General features: G+C 43.5%; 1 protein-coding gene across 18 annotated transcripts in view; it reads right to left on the bottom strand.

The window, feature by feature from the left end:
* LOC134227061 (casein kinase I) overlaps positions 1-17,873 on the bottom strand; it is a 263,425-nt gene that overhangs the window by 149,510 nt on the left and 96,042 nt on the right. The window lies entirely within an intron of this gene.

Below are 17,873 nucleotides of genomic sequence, written 5' to 3'. Positions count from 1 at the left end.
GAAATTCCCTTTAGGAATTAATTGGAATTTGGAATTACTTTGGAAATTCTTCTAGGAATTCCTTCGGAAATAATTTCAGGAAATTCTAAATGACTTTTCGAAGGAATTTTTAAAGTATATTTGGAATACATTTTCAAAGAAAATCCTGAAGAAATTTTAGAATAAATATCCGAAAGAATCCCTGAAATAATTTTATCCAGAATATCCAGAAAAATCTTGGCGTATATGTTCAAATTTGACGGAAAATATTCAATTTGGTGGGTCGCGTGCCCCAGTTAAACTTCGCCAGTGAAGAAACAAATTCTTTCCTTCTTCAATTGTGAGGCGAGTTGTTTGACAGCTTGTTTGTGACTCACTACCGGCCTATGACATATGCATTATTTATTCTTGCATTAAAACGCGTATTTACGACTCCTCAATTGAACCTTTGAATAAATTATGTAAATACAACATGTTCACTTTCTCACTTGCTGATTTCCCTGATTGTCCCAAGAATTCCCTGACAATTCTCTGAATTTTTCAAGTTGACAATAATTCTCTGATAATTACAGGTTTTCCAGGTAGTCGACACCCTGTTTTTTTATTCCTTTTCTTTATTTGATAGGTACTCTGTGTTATTAAACCGCTACTGAGCTGAGATCTACTGTGGTTTTCAGATTTTCATTTATTGTTGTCGTTGCCGGTCCATCTCATCGTAAGTCCATTGTGTCCGTTTGTCCATGTCGTGCATCCAATGAGCGTTGCATTGTTCGGTTGCCATTTTATCCGGGCAACGTTGGAACGTGTAGCCAACTACGCTACGGGACCCCCAGAGTCGACACCCTGTTCTAGAGGAAATTCTGGAACAACTTCCGCAAGAATTAATGAAAGAACACCCAGAGTAATTCTTGGAGGAGCTTTTAGAGAAATCTTTGGACAAACTATCGGAGGAAGTCTTTTACGAACTTCCCGAAGAATTCTTGAACGAACTTCTGGAAGAAATCATGGAATTCCTAAAGGAGCTTCCGGAGAAATCTCAAGAAGAACGTATGGAGAAATTTTTGAACAATCTTCCGGAGGAATTACTGGAGAAACTTCCGGAGAAATTCCTTAAGGAGATTCCGGAGGAATTTCGGAAAGAAATTCTGGAGGAACCTTCGGAGGAGTTCCTGGAACAGATTCCGGAGGAATTCATGGAGGTATTTTCGGGAAATTTTTGAAGCATGAAATTAACTTACGTCGCCACTGCTGGCTCAAAATGATATATCAGGCTGCCGCCGATAAAATTTCAATCAGCGCACAAATCTAATTTTGTTTATTGATGATGACAAAAAAGTATTTTTTTCACAAACGATGGATATTCTTGGCACGGATTTCATTCCAGACAGATACTCAATCTTAGCGATATTGTTTTGCCTAAACTTCACTGCTTACTAGAAAATTTACGATCCAGCTTGTTGAACTCAATATTACGCTACTATTGTTGTTTTAAAGGGATGAACCAAATTGCAACAGCCAGGCGGGAATACTTGCCGTTTCCATACTCCATACTAATTATCTACGAAAAATCATGCAAGACAACAAAATTCAGGCTTATTTTATTTTATGACGGGCATATCCGCACCTTTTTGCATCCATTTCCATTGTGTTTTAATTTTTCAACTGTATGTTAAAATTATCAAACTTCAATGATTACAACGCTTACATATGAAAGATTGTGACCTAAAAAAAGATTATGTATACAGATTACATAAATTCGTGCTTGCTATGTTTAAAAGCAGCAAATGCTTAAGGGGCTGGGCTCACCCCCTTCTCCCCTAAATGTCACACGAGAAAGTTTTTTCTTCATCCCATATTATTTCGGTGTGGCCTTGATGATAATGTCAATTGCTCCATTATCATTTATACTTTTATTATCCAACATTTTTATTAATTAATAACAAACAAGTGATGTTACTTGTGATGAATTTAATCTCGATTTTCCTGATTTTGCAAAAAGTCGAATGGATAGAGAATATGTGGGGAAATATTCCGATCTCAATCTCACTGTACATACACCCGATTCTGTTTTTACACGGATTTTTTTTACACGGCCATGTAAAAAAAATCCCATTCAAAATGTTTACAATGTTGCTTCATTTTGCATGATTCGTCGAGAATCATACAACTTTTTTGACACGGATTTTCAAATTTTGAACTGAAAACTTTTTTTACGCGGTACACATCTTCTCTTCTTATTGGCATTACATCCCCACACTAGGACAGAGCCGCCTCGCAGCTTAGTGTTCATTAAGCATTTCCACAGTTATTAACTGCGAGGTTTCTAAGCCAGGTTACCATTTTTGAATTCGTTTATCATAAGGCTAGCACGATGATACTTTAATGCCCAGGGAAGTCGAGACAATTTCCAATCCGAAAATTGCCTAGACCGGCACCGGGAATCGAACCCAGCCACCCTCAACATGGTCTTGCTTTGTAGCCGCGCGTCTTACCGTATGACTAAGAAGGGCCCCACACGGAACGCATCCCCCGTGTAAAAAAAGAATCGGGTGTATATCCATCTCATAGCTAAACAAAGAAATACGGCACCAAACTCGTCGCTTCTTTTTGTCAATATGCGTGCTCACTGCTGAAAAAAATCACAAAAATAATAAATAAACCAAATTCTTTACCATTGCTTTGTTTTTGATGGGATGGAAATAGGAGCTATGAGATGAAGTGGCGAACCGTTCCCCTATGTGGGGAAATATTAGAGCTGGTGGCATCAAACACAAACGGTCAATCCTTTCTGCCAGTAATCAGGATACATATTGTCAAATATTTCACGGTTCCAAAAGGTTCGCACAATAAAATATATTCATTCGACCCAGTATCGCCCCTACCATCAGTTACCTACAAAACATAGAAACACAAAAGAAAATCTTCTTCCACAACAAAAGAAAAGCACAAAACAAAACATTACCAGATATACAGCCTCATGCCAGCAGCGACCAGAGCGGCAATCTCCGGCCTCGGCAGTTCAAACTTCTTTGTTTCGCAAGCACCACTCTGACTGGTTGTTGGACTCTACTGACGAGGGTCGACTATCTGCCGACAGCGGACGTGAGGCCGGCCCAGCTCGGGGCCTCCGAACTTGTGTTGTTGATTAAATTTTTATCACTACGGGTGAGTGCAGTAGCAGAGCAGCACCGAGCACCTCACTCAAGCAGTTGTTTGGAAAAAGGGACCGACTGCTACGCTGCCGTTGCACTACCTACTGCTCTACTGCTGCTCAAAGCAATCGTTCGTCACAATCATCATGGTGCTGCTGTTGCACACACCGGGGTTTGCATTCATTTTGACGTGCTGCTGCTGCTGTTCAGTTGTTCACAGTTCATTGTTACTTCCTGTCTGTGTGTATGCGAAAACGTGTACGTGTGCGAGGGTGCAAGAAAAGGTGCGTTTCGCGATGCAAGGAGTTGCAACCGTTGAAAAACGAAAACAATAACCACGTTGCATAAGATAGAGACCCCGAGCGTGGTGCGGTGCGCGCGGTGTGGCGTTCAATAAATGAAAACAAACTGGGCAAATCAGCGGAGAGTCAACGTGAGCACAATGAGCGCGCGCGCGTGGCAACTTTTTGGGATGATTATCGTATGGGTACGGCGATGACGAAATCAGGTTCGTTGCAATATTTTTATTCGGATTTGCCATTCATGAGGTGACGGTAAAGTGCGAGGTATGATGTTTGCGTTGTGGCAGGTGTGAAAAACCATTTATTTTTATTTTTGCGATAACGCGCACGCAAGCCCATCACTGTTGCAGTGGAACGGTTAAGTTCGTAGTTCCTTGATAGGGTATGATGTCCAACGGGGAACCTCTCATCAATAGTGGACCGACCCTCCGGCCATGTTTGCATTATTAGAGCATAATATAAACATTTTTCTATGAAGTTCAATCGGGAGAACCTACCTTTCTTTCTAATGATTTGATTACATGCATTGGAAATACTATGAAACGTAAAAATAGATGATTTTTTACAATTTTGTAAAAAATTAACACGAGCGTGTTCATTGTACGACTATTTTGGGGGTCTTCAATAGGAAAGAAGAACAGCTAGAATCGGAACATGAAAATCAAATGCAGTGTCGACTGACTGTCGATTATAGGGAAGCAACTTCCTATTATTGTGGACCCCAAGAGGGTCTACTATAGGGCAAATTCAGTCAGACTTTGGAATCTTAATTTCAACGAATAACGTTGAGTATTTTAATGTTTTATGTATGTATCGTGAAGAGAAGATGCAGAACTTGATATTCGGTATAACACGATGGAGAACTTATATTTTAAAATTCACATAAATAAAGGAAGAAAACAAAATATCCACGATTTTAATATATTCCTTACGGCAGGAAGAGCAAATTACGCTACAAGGGGGTGCACTTTTGGGCATTTTACTCTATATGCTATTGACATTAGCGATAACGCGGTAAATAAAAACAACTTTGACAGGCTGAGTGAAACAACATCCTGTCGAAGTTGTTTTTGGTTGAAATTCCATTCTATGCATCTTTGATTTTTAAATATATTTTTATCGAAATCGAAAAATCATTAAATTTTAAGTACATAACATAAAAAATGGAGATGGTGTACAAGCCGTTCTGGAGGTACCGGTTTTTGAAACTTAAAAGTTTTTGATAAGCCATACAAACCATGAGCAACCATACGTAAAAATGCTTTGAATACAAGTAAGATGCTGAATACTGATGATGAGAGATGCAGACTTGTATTTTTTTTTGTAAATTTTATGAGCAAATATAGAATGCACAAGAACAGTTTCTCAAATGACCGCTATGTGTTGAAACGAAGTTGATACAACCATAGCCACACGAAACATTTTTCCTAACCAAAAGTTCTTCTGCGAAACACATTCTTCCACACAGGTGTCCGCAATCACCTGTCCGTGCCGGTGAGCCGAACCATCGACGACAGCTAGCACACTTCTTCAATCCATCGTAAATTAGTCGAACGAGGAGAAAATTTACTGCTAACAACGGGGTTCGACCGCCGCACCACACCGGTAGGAGCGCATCCACCATGGTACTGCCAACCCGCGGTGTGTGTGTCTGTGCAATAAAATCCAATTTATAAAACAAACAACTTTGGTCTTCTTCTAACGTTCGACGGACGACGACGACGTCGGGATGATTCCACTCGACGATCATTCGTCCGTGAACTAGATGGAAGAAAGAAGAAGAAGAAGAGCACACAAGGTTTATGGCAATGGATGGAGGATGTACGCTTCTGGTCCGCCCGCAAATCCTAGTTACGGAACCAAGGTATTAGAAATAATGCCTGTCTTAGTAGGGGTAGTATTTTCTGCCGCTATATATAGTAATCCTAACAAATCAATGTTTACAGAAATGATGGAATTACGCAGTGTACCTACCTAACGATACTAACCATGTAATAAAAATCAAGCAATGCTGTACGGCTCAGTAATAGAGGTCGAGGTCAGGAATGGGGGTGTCTCTGTACGTAGTATCGAACAACAACTAATCGAATTCGACTTTTATCAGCAGCTTAAGGAACAGATTAACAGAGCTCGTGGTGGATTAGTTGGTTAGATTTGCTAAGATTCCGAACAAACTCGGATTGACACGGTAAATGTCATAGAACAAAACAATGTTGCTTACGGTTACGTCGGAATAAAATACATTAGGGGAAGACCCTCCAGTGCCTGACATAGGCCATTTAACGAAAAACTCGTTCATACACTCGAAATATGTAGCTCTAAGGTAAGGTGAAGCATTACATTTTGAGCATTTTTTTCGATTTCAAATTTTATACATATGTATTTAGTTTACCACATAATGATCTGATATTCCATACAGGTAAAAGGACTTCAATTAGGGGAACTGCTCCGTTTTCCATTTCACTATTAATCTAATCGCAAAACAAAGAAATACGGCACCAATTTCGCCGCTTTTTTTTTTTGCTAACATGCGTGTTCACTGATGAAAAAAAATCACAAAACTAAGAAACAAATCAAATACCTCATTGCTTTGTTTTTCGGATGAATATCGGAGCCATGCGATGAAATCGAGGTGCAGTAACCATGGCTTACTTCCGCATTACATAAGATGGTGGATAACCAATGGCTTGACGATCCCTCCCCAGGCCATCTGCGAGTTGTGGTGCCTGCCTAGGATGTGGTTGGGTTTGACAGTGGGCTCTGCTGAACCTTCATAAAAAGCTGCATGTATCCGCAAGCAGGCTCCGCCAAAGCGATCGTGTGCTGCCCAAAGCGCACAAACCCAAGTCCTGGTGTTAGGTGGGACGCTAAACAGACCTGACACGACGGTCCTCCAACTACACAGGAGGTTTGCGCAGACTCAATAAGCCGCCTTTTGAAGCAACCATTACGAACGGACATAAAAGATAATACGACACGATACAATCGGCAACGACCTAGGCGACTAGGTTTAGTAGGTTGCGACAGGAAAATCTACGTTGAATTACATCCCGCAACGTCGTAGCGCTGCAGGAAATCTGCTGGACAGGACAGAAAGTGTGGAGAAGCGGGCATCGAGCGGCTACCTTCTACCAAAGCTGTGCCACCAACAACGAGCTGGGAACCGGCTTCATAGTGTTGGGCAAGATGTGCCAACGAGTGATTAGAAGGCAGCCAATCATCGCAAGGATGTGCAAGCTGCGGATAAAAATCCGTTTCTTCAACTATATCTGCGGTTCTCAACCTGGGGTACATGTACCCCTGGGGGTCCTTTTGTTGGCCCCAGCGGGTACCTTGCACAAGCGTAATGGCGGATGAAGAACGATTTCAATAAAAACCTATTGATAATGTTTTGATAATTTTGTATTGTGCATAATATGCATGGCGATCAGTAAATCAAAGACAATTGAATTCTGCCCTCCTCAACCGTAGTGTATAAAGGGCTGTGAGTCAAAAAGACAAAACCGTTTAATGAAGTTTAAAAATCTACAACGTAAATAATCTACATGATCGACCCAAAATGCTGAATAATATGTTAAGAATATGCTTCAGAACTAAAATCTACAATCTTAAAGTTCAGTAGCCTTCATTTGAGAGACATGAAGGCCTTTGTCCGTAAAGCTTCTTCGTAAAGTACCTTCATTACAAGAGACTTGAGAGTCTCCTTCTAAATAAGTGTCCCGAAAGTCGCCTTCCAAGCTGCTGGTAAGCCTCCTTTCAAGAGGCTCGGAAGCCTCCTTTCAAGAGGCTCGGAAGCCTCCTTTCAAGAGGCTCGGAAGCCTCCTTTCAAGAGGCTCGGAAGCCTCCTTTCTAAAGGCTGGGAAGCCTCCTTTCAAGAGGCTCGAAGCCTCCTTTCAAGAGGCTCAGGCCTCCTTTCAAGAGGCCAGGAAGCCTCCTTTCAAGAGGCTCGGAAGCCTCCTTTCAAGAGGCTCGGAAACCTCCTTTCAAGAGGCTCGGAAGCCTCGTTTCAAGAGGCTCGGAAGCCTCATTTCAAGAGGCTCGGAGGCCTCCTTTCAAGAGGCTCGGAGGCCTCCTTTCAAGAGGCTCGGAAGCCTTCTTTCAAGAGGCTCGGAAGCCTCCTTTCAAGAGGTTCGGAAGCCTCCTTTCAAGAAGCTCGGAAGCCTCCTTTCTAAAGGCTCGGAAGCCTCCTTTCAAAGGGCTCGGAAGCCTCATTTCAAGGGGATCGGACGCCTCCTTTCAAAGGGCTCGAAAGCCTCCTTCCAAGGGGCTCGGAAGCCTCCTTTCAAGGGGCTCGGAAGCCTCCTTTTAAGAGGCACGGAAGCTTTCTTCCAAGAAGCCTCTTTTTGAAAGGCTTGGAAGTCTCCTTCCAAGAGGCTCGGAAGCCTCGTTTCTAGAGGCTCGGAGGCCTCGTTTCAAGAGGCTCGGAAGCCTCCTTTAAAGAGGCTCGGAAGCCTCGTTTCTAGAGGCTCGGAGGCCTCGTTTCAAGAGGCTCGGAAGCCTCCTTTAAAGAGGCTCGGAAGCCTCTTTTCAAGAGACTCGGAAGCCTACATTCAAGAGGCTCGGAAGCCTCTTTCTAAGAAGCTCGAAAGCTTTCTTTCAAGAGGCTCGGAAGCCTCCTTTCAAGAGGCTCGGAAGCCTCCTTTCAAGAGGCTCGGAAGCCTCCTTTCAAGAGGCTCGGAAGCCTCCTTTCAAGAGGCTCGGAAGCTTCCTTCCAAGAAGCCTCTTTTTGAAAGGCTCGGAAGCCTCCTTTCAAGAGGCTCGGAAGCCTTCCTTCAAGAAGCTCGGAAGCCTCCTTCCAAGAGGCTCGGAAGCCTCCTTTCAAGGGGCTCGGAAGCCTCCTTTTAAGAGGCTCGGAAGCCTGCTTCCAAGAAGCCTGTTTTTGAAAGGCTTGGAAGTCTCCTTCCAAGAGGCTCGGAAGCCTCGTTTCAAAAGGCTCGAAAGCCTCGTTTCAAGAGGCTCGGAAGCCTCGTTTCAAGAGGCTCGGAAGCCTCGTTTCAAGAGGCTCGGAAGCCTCCTTTCATGAGGCTCGGAAGCCTCCTTTCAAGAGGCTCGGAAGCCTCCTTTTAAGACGCTCGGAAGCCTCCTTTCAAGAGGCTCAGAAGCCTTGTTTCAAGAGGCTCGAAAGCCTTGTTTTTTAGAGGTTCGAAAGCCTCCTTTCAAGAGGCTCGGAAGCCTCGTTTCAAGAGGCTCGGAAGCCTCCTTTCAAGAGGCTCGGAAGCCACTTTCAAGGGGATCGGAACCCTTCTTTCAAGAGGCTCGGAAGCCTCCTTTCAAGAGGCTCGGAAGCCTCCTTTCAAGAGGTACGAAAGCCTCCTTTCAAGAGGCTCGGAAGCCTCCTTTCAAGAGGCTCGGAAGCCTCCTTTCAAGAGGCTCGGAAGCCTCCTTTCAAGAGGCTCAGGGCCTCCTTTCAAGAGGCTCAGAAGCCTCCTTTCAAGAGGCTCAGAAGCCTCCTTTCAAGAGGCTCAGAAGCCTCCTTTCAAGAGGCTCAGAAGCCTCCTTTCAAGAGGCCTCAGAAGCCTCCTTTCAAGAGGCTCAGAAGCCTCCTTTCAAGAGGCTCAGAAGCCTCCTTTCAAGAGGCCTCAAGCCTCCTTTCAAGAGGCTCAGAAGCCTCCTTTTAAGAGGCTCGAAGCCTCCTTTTAAGAGGCTCAGAAGCCTCCTTCCAAGAGGCTCAAGCCTCCTTCCAAGAGGCATGAAGCCTCCTTTCTAAAAAGCGCGGAAGCCTCCTTTCAAAGAGCCTCGAAAGCCTCCTTTCAAGGGATCAGAGCCTCCTTTCAAGGGATCAGAAGCCTTCTTTCAAGGGGCACGGAAGCTTCCTTCCAAGAGGCGCGGAAGCCGCTTTTCTAGAGGCTCGGAAGCCTCCTTTCGAGGGGCACGGAAACTTCCATTCCAAGAGGCGCGGAAGCCTCTTTTCTAGAGACTCGGAAGCCTCCTTTCAAGAGGCTCGGAAGCCTCCTTTCTAGAGGCTCGGAAGCCTCCTCTAGAGGCTCGGAAGCCTCCTCTAGACGCTCGGAAGCCTCCTTCCAAGAGGCTCGGAAGCCTCCTTCCAAGAGGCTCGGAAGCTTGCTTTTAAGAGGCACGGAAGCTTCCTTCCAAAAGGCGCGGAAGCCTCTTTTCTAGAGGCTAGGAAGCCTCCTTTCTAGAGGCTCGGAAGCCTCTTTTCTAGAGGCTCGGAAGCCTCTTTTCTAGAGGCACGGAAACCTTTTAAGAGGCACGGAAACCTTTCAAGAGGCTCGGAAGCCTCCTTTCATGAGGCTCGGAAGCCTCCTTTCATGAGGCTCGGAAGCCTCCTTTCAAGAGGCTCGGAAGCCTCCTTTCAAGAGGCTCAGAAGACTTGTTTCAAGAGGCTCAAGCCTCCTTCCAAGAGGCTCAGAAGCCTCCTTCCAAGAGGCTCAGAAGCCTCCTTCCAAGAGGCTCAGAGCCTCCTTCCAAGAGGCTCAGAAGCCTCCTTCCAAGAGGCTCAGAAGCCTCCTTCCAAGAGGCTCAGAAGCCTCCTTCCAAGAGGCTCAGAAGCCTCCTTCCGAGAGGCTCAGAAGCCTCCTTCCAAGAGGCTCAGGCCTCCTTCCAAGAGGCTCAGGCCTCCTTCCAAGAGGCTCAGAAGCCTCCTTCCAAGAGGCTCAGAAGCCTCCTTCCAAGAGGCTCGTAAGCCTCCTTCCAAGAGGCTCAGAAGCCTCCTTCCAAGAGGCTCAGAAGCCTCCTTCCAAGAGGCTCAGAAGCCTCCTTCCAAGAGGCTCAGAAGCCTCCTTCCAAGAGGCTCAGAAGCCTCCTTCCAAGAGGCTCAGAAGCCTCCTTCCAAGAGGCTCGGAAGCCTCCTTCCACGAGGCTCAGAAGCCTCCTTCCAAGAGGCTCGGAAGCCTCCTTCCAAAAGGCTCGGAAGCCTCCTTCCAAAAGGCTCGGAAGCCTCCTTCCAAAAGGCTCGGAAGCCTCCTTCCAAGAGGCGCGGAAGCCTCCTTTCTAGAGGCTCGGAAGCCTCCTTTCTAGAGGTCGGAAGCCTCCTTTCTAGAGGCTCGGAAGCCTTCTTTCCAGAAGTTCGGAAGCCTCCTTTCTAAAGGCTCGGAAGCCTCCTTTCAAGAGGATCGGAAGCCTCTTTTCAAGGGGATCGGAAGCCTCCTTTCAAGGGACTCAAAGGCCCTTTCCAGAGGTTAGGAAGCCTGCTTTCTAGAGGTTAGGAGCCTTATTTCAAAGGGCTCGGAAGCCTCCTTTCAAGGGGATCAGAAGCCTTCTTTCTAGAGGCTCAGGCCTCCTTTCTAGAGGCTCAGAAGCCTCCTTTTAAGAGGCTCAGAAGCCTCCTTTCAAGAAGCTCAGGAAGCCTCCTTTCTAAAGGCTCGGAAGCCTCCTTTCAAAAGGCTCGGAAGCCTCGTTTCAAGGGGATCGGAAGCCTCCTTTCAAGGGATTCAAGAGACCTCCTTTCTAGAGGTTAGGAAGCCTGCTTTCTAGAGGTTAGGAAGCCTGCTTTCTAGAGGTTTGGAAGCCTGCTATCTAGAGGTTTGGAAGCCTCTTTTCTAGAGGCTCGGAAGCCTTCTTTCTAGATGCTCGGAAGCCTTTCTAGAAGCTCGGAAGCCTCCTTTCTAGAGGCTCGGAAGCCTCCTTTCTAGAGGCTCGGAAGCCTCCTTTCTAGAGGCTCGGAAGCCTCTTTTCTAGAGGCTCGGAAGCCTCCTTTCTAGAGGCTCGGAAGCCTTCTTTCTAGAGGCTCGGAAGCCTCCTTTCTAGTGGCTCGGAAGCCTCCTTCCTAGAGGCTCGGAAGTCTCCTTTCTAGAGGCTTGGAAGCCTCCCTTCTAGAGGCTCAGGCCTCCTTTCTAGAGGCTCAGGCCTCCTTTCTAGAGGCTCGTAAGCCTCCTTTCTAGAGGCTCAGAAGCCTCCTTTCTAGAAGCTCAGAAGCCTCCTTTCTAGAGGCTCGGAAGCCTCCTTTCTAGAGGCTCGGAAGCCTTTCTAGAAGCTCGGAAGCCTCCTTTCTGGAGGCTCGGAAGCCTCCTTTCTAGAGGCTCGGAAGCCTCCTTTCTAGAGGCTCGGAAGCCTCCCTTCTAGAGGCTCGGAAGCCTCCTTTCTAGAGGCCCGGAAGCTTCCTTTCTAGAGGCTCGGAAGCCTCCTTTCTAGAGGCTCGGAAGCCTCCCTTCTAGAGGCTCGGAAGCCTCCTTTCTAGAGGCTCGGAAGCCTCCTTTCTAGAGGCTCATAAGCGTCCTTTCAAAATACTCAGAAGCCTCCTTTCAAGTGGCTCGGAAGCCTCCTTTTAGAGGCTTGAAGCTTCCTTTCTAGAGGCTCGGAAGCCTCCTTTCTAGAGGCTCGGAAGCCTCCTTTCTAGAGGCTCGGAAGCCTCCTTTCTAGAGGCTCGGAAGCCTCCTTTCTAGAGGCTCGTAAGCCTCCTTTCTAGAGGCTCGTAAGCCTCCTTTCTAGAGGCTCGTAAGCCTCCTTTCTAGAGGCTCGGAAGCCTCCTTTCTAGAGGCTCGGAAGCCTCCTTTCTAGAGGCCCGGAAGCTTCCTTTCTAGAGGCTCGGAAGAGTAGTGTACGAATTAAAAATAATTATATGCACTAATTTGATTACTTTCATAGCAATATTCGAACATATCTATGATTTTTTCATCTGCTGATATTACGGCAAGCAGTCAATATAACAAGAGCCTTATATCCGATGTGAACAGAATGAAAGCAAAAGCCAACACCCATCGTTAAAGAACCATTAATTTATTGAATGTAGATACAAATTTAGTCAGGGTGCTCAAGCGTGTGTTTTTACGAAAACAAAAAATGTAGTGAGATCAATACAAAAAATACCGCTGTAGCCGGTGCCGGTGCTGTGCAATGCAGTGAATAGGCACTCCATGAACGGATTTTTTTTCTTGTTCACATTACCTGCAGTCAGTGATTTTTTTCGGTCGAAATCTCATCGGAACACATAACATTTGCACGGGCGGAGAGAGGCTCGCTTTTCCTCAGGCCACCACCACAATGATGCACTTTTTCAGTCTGCTTGTCAACAAATCTGACTCCGACTCCGGTACAATAGTTACGAAAACAAAACGAGAAAAAAAAATCACAGTCCCCGAACAGTCCGAAAAATGGCGAGCCCTGACAAATTATGCAGCTCTGTTTCCATTATTATTGCCTATCGGATAATGAGCTCGTCGGTGAAGCGCTCTCGAACACATACACGGCGCGCCACACAATTGCACCAGACGCTTCAATCGGAAAGATAACGAAAGCTGTCACCGAGTGGGTTTGTTTTTTTTATTTGCGACACAATAGAATCAATATGTTTTTTTGTTTTACAATAATTATAACAGTGATCCCATTTGATTGTGAGTAAACCGAAATTGGCCCCGATTCGTCGAGAGCCAATTGATAAGTGTTGTGTATGCAATGCGCGTTTCGTTACGAACTGCGATTGATTGATGATGTTGTTTGAACTCGAAATTGATTTGATATGAGTGGTATGCTACTTCTTGAATGATGGAATTATCTTTATATTCGTTATGGGAAAACTCTGCTGGCTTGGTGACTCATCTGTTGCGAGATTGTCTGTCATTTTCAATGTGAATTGAACATTAGATCAATATTATTTAATTGACCTTAGCAATGCATAAATAAACACAAAAAATACATCCTGATTAATGATAGATTTGTTTAAATGTGTAGAGAAGTATTCAATCTTCGAATGTAAGAGATTAAGGTCACTCCTGACCGAATCCAAGTTTCAAAGTGCTCGCGTTTTCGGGGGAACACCACTCGATACGGAAGCAACGCACAACTGTCATTTTTATTTTTTCACGCATGCTGCGACGCAGCAAAGCTGAATCAACAAAAATGACAGTTGTCCGCGAGTACTTTGAAACTTGGATTCCGTCAGGAGTGACCTTAATAAACGTGATTATGTAGTAGTATTTTTTTCTCCGCGCTTTCAGACAAACAGTCGTATCTGGTGCGGATTTTCATCTTAGAATATAGAGAGTAGATCTACATGGGTGGCGCCCATTTTTCTATCCCGGCTTCAATTACTCAGTCGCATTCCATCCAAATGGAAATCCATTAATTTTTGTTATTTTAAATTACTAAAAATCTACAGAACATGTACCTACTTAATATAAAATAATTTGATTGGATTGCGGCTAAGTCATAAATGATGGATACGGAAATAGTGGTGCTGCAGTCTATTTTCTACTCTTTTTGTCCTTAACTTTATTGTTTCACAGCATAGCATTTAATAAGCACTCCCACTGATACTAACTGAAAGGTCTACGGATCAAGCAACAATTTTAAGGGCCAATTTCTTGATAACGCTTAAATCTGGTTAAAGGCCTCTAACCAAGCCATCTTTAAAATGGTATTGTTTCAAAGTCGTATGTTTTATCAGGTCAGTAGAATTCCTGAAATAATTTCAATCATGTCAATTTTTATTTTAAATCCGTCTACCATGACAAGTGGTTGGTCGTACAAAACGATTCACTAACGCTATGACCGTCCGATTACCTATGCTCAAAAGTGGCTAGCCACTGCCAGTTTACTAGTTTGCGTATATTTATGCAAATATTGTCATTAAATGTCAATTTAATTCATAAACGGGATTTGAACACGACGTAATTGGCATTCCAATGTCTTCTCTAGTAGCCACTCATTTGCATTTTGTAATACGTATCGCATTTGAGCTCAGCACAGGGCAAACATTCGGGTTTAAAACTGAAATATTATAAGAATCCTGCTTTTGAAAAACGAAAATGTAACCTTCACGCAATGTAGTTTAATTTCTACAGAATCAATTTTAAAATTCTTCGTAGTAGGAGAATCGATGCGACAACGCAACGCATTGTTCTGTTTTTTCTTCTCTTCCATACACTATTTGTGTGTCCAGCAGATAACACAGCAAAATAAACACCCAGTCGTGACGACAGTTTGCGCTTATCATTGGCTGTAGTTATTAGTGTCTTCGCCTCTCTCCCTCTCTGTCCCTCCTTTTCTGCGTCTCTCTGTCTATCGCTTCCACACAAGTGTTGTTGACACTTGGCTGTCAGTCACTGACTACTGAGGCAACGAGGCAAGTTGATTGGTAACGTGACACAAACGCTAATCCATTATCAGCGGGGCGAAAAAACACTCTGGAAACAACTTGTGGGAATGGCTTTCATGTGCACGTGAAAAGGTGTTTTTTTTTTTCGTTCAGTTTTGTTGGTTTTATTAAATTTACTGCAACGTGATGTGTTTTCAACCAATTTCAAGTGTTAAGTGATTGTTTATTGAAACTTCACTTGGTTCATCCTGCACAGTTGAATCAATATGCATAAACAATAAATGGCGTATCACAAAGTAGGAATTAGAAAAATGTAGGATCAATCCTTGACTCGTTCGCCTAAATCTAGCTGTAAGCGCTTCGTTTTACTAACTATGTCAACAATCGCTAGATGACGAAAAGTAATCCAGGGGATGAGTGATCAAATAATATAAAAGTGTTCACTCCGGTAAATACTAATCAGTATTTACCTTTGTTAACATTATTACTTTAACGACTTTTGAAACCATACCAAGGCATTTAATGACAGTCTGTTCTAGAATACTGGTAGAATATTCAATGTAAAAAAGTTTTAGGCATTGTCATCCAAAAGTAACCCTATAAGAAGGCACTCACGAAACCCAAAGAACTAAGTGGCAGTTTTGCATCTTCAACGAGTGTCCAGGTCATCCAAGAATTCCCTGGATCTACACGCGTAACCAAATGGCTGATATCTTTTTTTTTAAATCTGGTTCATGTTTCTTCTTCTTCTTATGGGTGTTACATAAATAACTGGGACATTACCGCCTCGCAGCTTATGTGGATGCCAATGAAAATCATTGACCCCCCGGTCGCCACCAAGTGGTCCACCAAAAGACTCAGGACATTTGGAGAAATTATCAATTCCGGAAATTCGTCCTAAACAGCTGTGACTCCAAGAATTCCTCCGGAAGTTCCACCAGGATTTCCTCTGGGAGCTCCTCCAGGAAATCCTCAGGGAGTTCTCCAATAATTTCCTCCAAGATTTCCTAGGGAAGTTCTTCCAAGAATTCCTCCCTAAGTTCCTCCAGGAATTTCTCCGGGAGTTCCTCCAGGAATTCTTCCGGGAGTTCCTTCAGGAATTCCTCCCAGAGTTTCTCCAGAAATTACTCCGGGAGTTCCTCCAGGAATTTCTCTGAATGTTTTCTTCAAGAATTCCTCTGGGAGTTCCTCCAGGAATTGCTCCGAGAGCTTCTCCAGGAATTCTTCCAGGAATTTCCCCGGAAGTTCCTCCTCCTCACTCAATGGAGAAACTGGCTTGTTTAATCAGTTTCTTTATAGGGGAACAGACGGCTTTGGCAGGTTTTGTTCTATTATTGGCAGGGGGGTTTTTGTCTACCGAATTTTATGAAATTTGGCCACAATGATCTTTGATATGCAAAGAATGTTTAGGCCAAATTTGAGCATAATCAGTCATAAAAAACCCCCCTGCCAATAATAGAACAAAACCTGCCAAAGCCGTCATTACCCCTACCTATTTCAATATTTTATTTATAAAAAATCATAGCTTTCTAGTACGTTAAAAAAGTCGCAACTTTCTAGGGTGAATTTCTAGAATTGATTACATTTACAGATGTTCCAGAGTTTCTCAGTTTCCACTCAGTGGAATTCGGCTTTCACGTTGCTAGAGTAGTCTAGGACGATTTCCGATTTGGTCACTACTCCGGGTGTTCCGGAACTTCCTAGAACCACTTGATGTCTATTCGGGTTCAATTTGTTGTCCTTGCAATGATTTTGCTCTCAAAAGCTAAAATAAGGGATCTTTGACGTCGTGGTTTTCTAGGACGGAATTTCAAAATTTTCCATTTCTCCGGATGTTTTGAACCTTCTGGAGGGACACTTATTGGCCATCCAGCGTCAATGAGTATTGCTCTCACATTACGTCAACAATCGATTTATAAAAATCGTAGCTTCAAACGACGAACTTTTTCAGCTAACCATTTCGCCGGATGTTCCAGAACTTTCGAAGAATCACTTAGTGGCCTTCCGAAATGAATGAGTCCTTGTATTGATTTTGCTCGCTCATGGCTACAACACTCAATTTCTAAAACATACATTCATTCCATTGGCGCCGAACATTCTACAGCTAAGCTATTAAATGCGCGGTTTCGAAGCCAAGTAACCATTTTTGCATTCGCATATCATGAGGCTAGCACGATGATACATGATACTTTCATGCCCAGGGAAGTCGAGGAAATTTCCGAGACATGGTCTTGCTTTGTAGCCGCGCATCTTACGGCTAAGGCAGGCCTCATTCATGCCCTATTTGACATATTAAACCAGATTAAATTCGCCTTCAACAACCGTTCCGTTCCAGCTCCAGGTCACTTAAGAATTTCCTGGAGTATAGGCCTTGAAGTCTACACGCGTAACAAAAGGACCGTTTTCTCTTTTAATAATTGTTTATGCCCTTTTTGATTCAAAGAGTCAAATTGGATAGCCCATTAGCAAATGTTTGGTTCCAAGTCATCCAAGAATCCCTTGGAGCATGTGACTTATGGTCTACACGCATAACCACAAATTTCTAATAACTTTTCTTTGACAGCCTGAAATGAAGCACACGTTGAAGGCATGTCCAATTCGATTCAAGATGCGTTAGGATTATAGATGTATGGACCGCCAGAGCATATACCAGATGTTAAGTTGTGCGCGTAGGTCTGAAAGCCTAAACTCCTAGGAATTCTTGGATGACCCAGTACATGTTATAAGAACACTAATTTGGGTTTTTGATTTTGGGTTTGGATCGCTATTATTAGGGTAAAACGTACTATCGTTGTGGTATGTCCTAATATTGCGTTAGTGTTTAAATAGTCCATCCTGGATATAATATCATCCAAAACAATTATGGATCCGCTAAAATTCTTTGAACTAACCACTAGAACACCTTTTGTTTGACAAAATTCCGTTCAAAATAATGAAAAATCAACATGTTTCATTAAAAAATTGCTTCCTTTGAGCCTATTATTGCGGTAGTGCTAAGGTCCTATTGATGTGGTATCGCTCTCCATAAAAAATACAAGCAATACCGCAGCAATAGGACTGACCTTCAAAAAATATCTTTCGTTAATTGCGTCCTATTATTGCGGTAGTTTGTTTTTATTGTGATAAAACAAAACAACATAAGTTTATCACAATTGACGTAATATTTACGAAACTAGAGTTAACGAGCATCCTATTCAACTACTGCATTGTGAAAAAAGATAAACAGATAATTGTTAAAGAATTTTTGAAATCAATTTTGTTTTGACGCGGCGTTTAACCCGTTAATAATAGGTCGTTTTACCCTATGTATGGTATTTAAGAGTGTCAAAGATCAATGAATTTAGTGGAAAGCTAATAATTTAGGCAAAAACTATTTTTACGTAATATTCAATAAGTGACATAAAAAAGGGTTGAGAGTATAATGCCATTAGAGTCATTAGACAAAAA

This window comes from Armigeres subalbatus, chromosome 3, assembly GCF_024139115.2.
Source record: "Armigeres subalbatus isolate Guangzhou_Male chromosome 3, GZ_Asu_2, whole genome shotgun sequence".
Lineage (NCBI taxonomy): Eukaryota > Metazoa > Arthropoda > Insecta > Diptera > Culicidae > Armigeres > Armigeres subalbatus.
The sequence above is the reverse complement of the archived record's forward strand: the minus strand, read 5'-3'. Positions and strand labels throughout refer to the sequence as shown.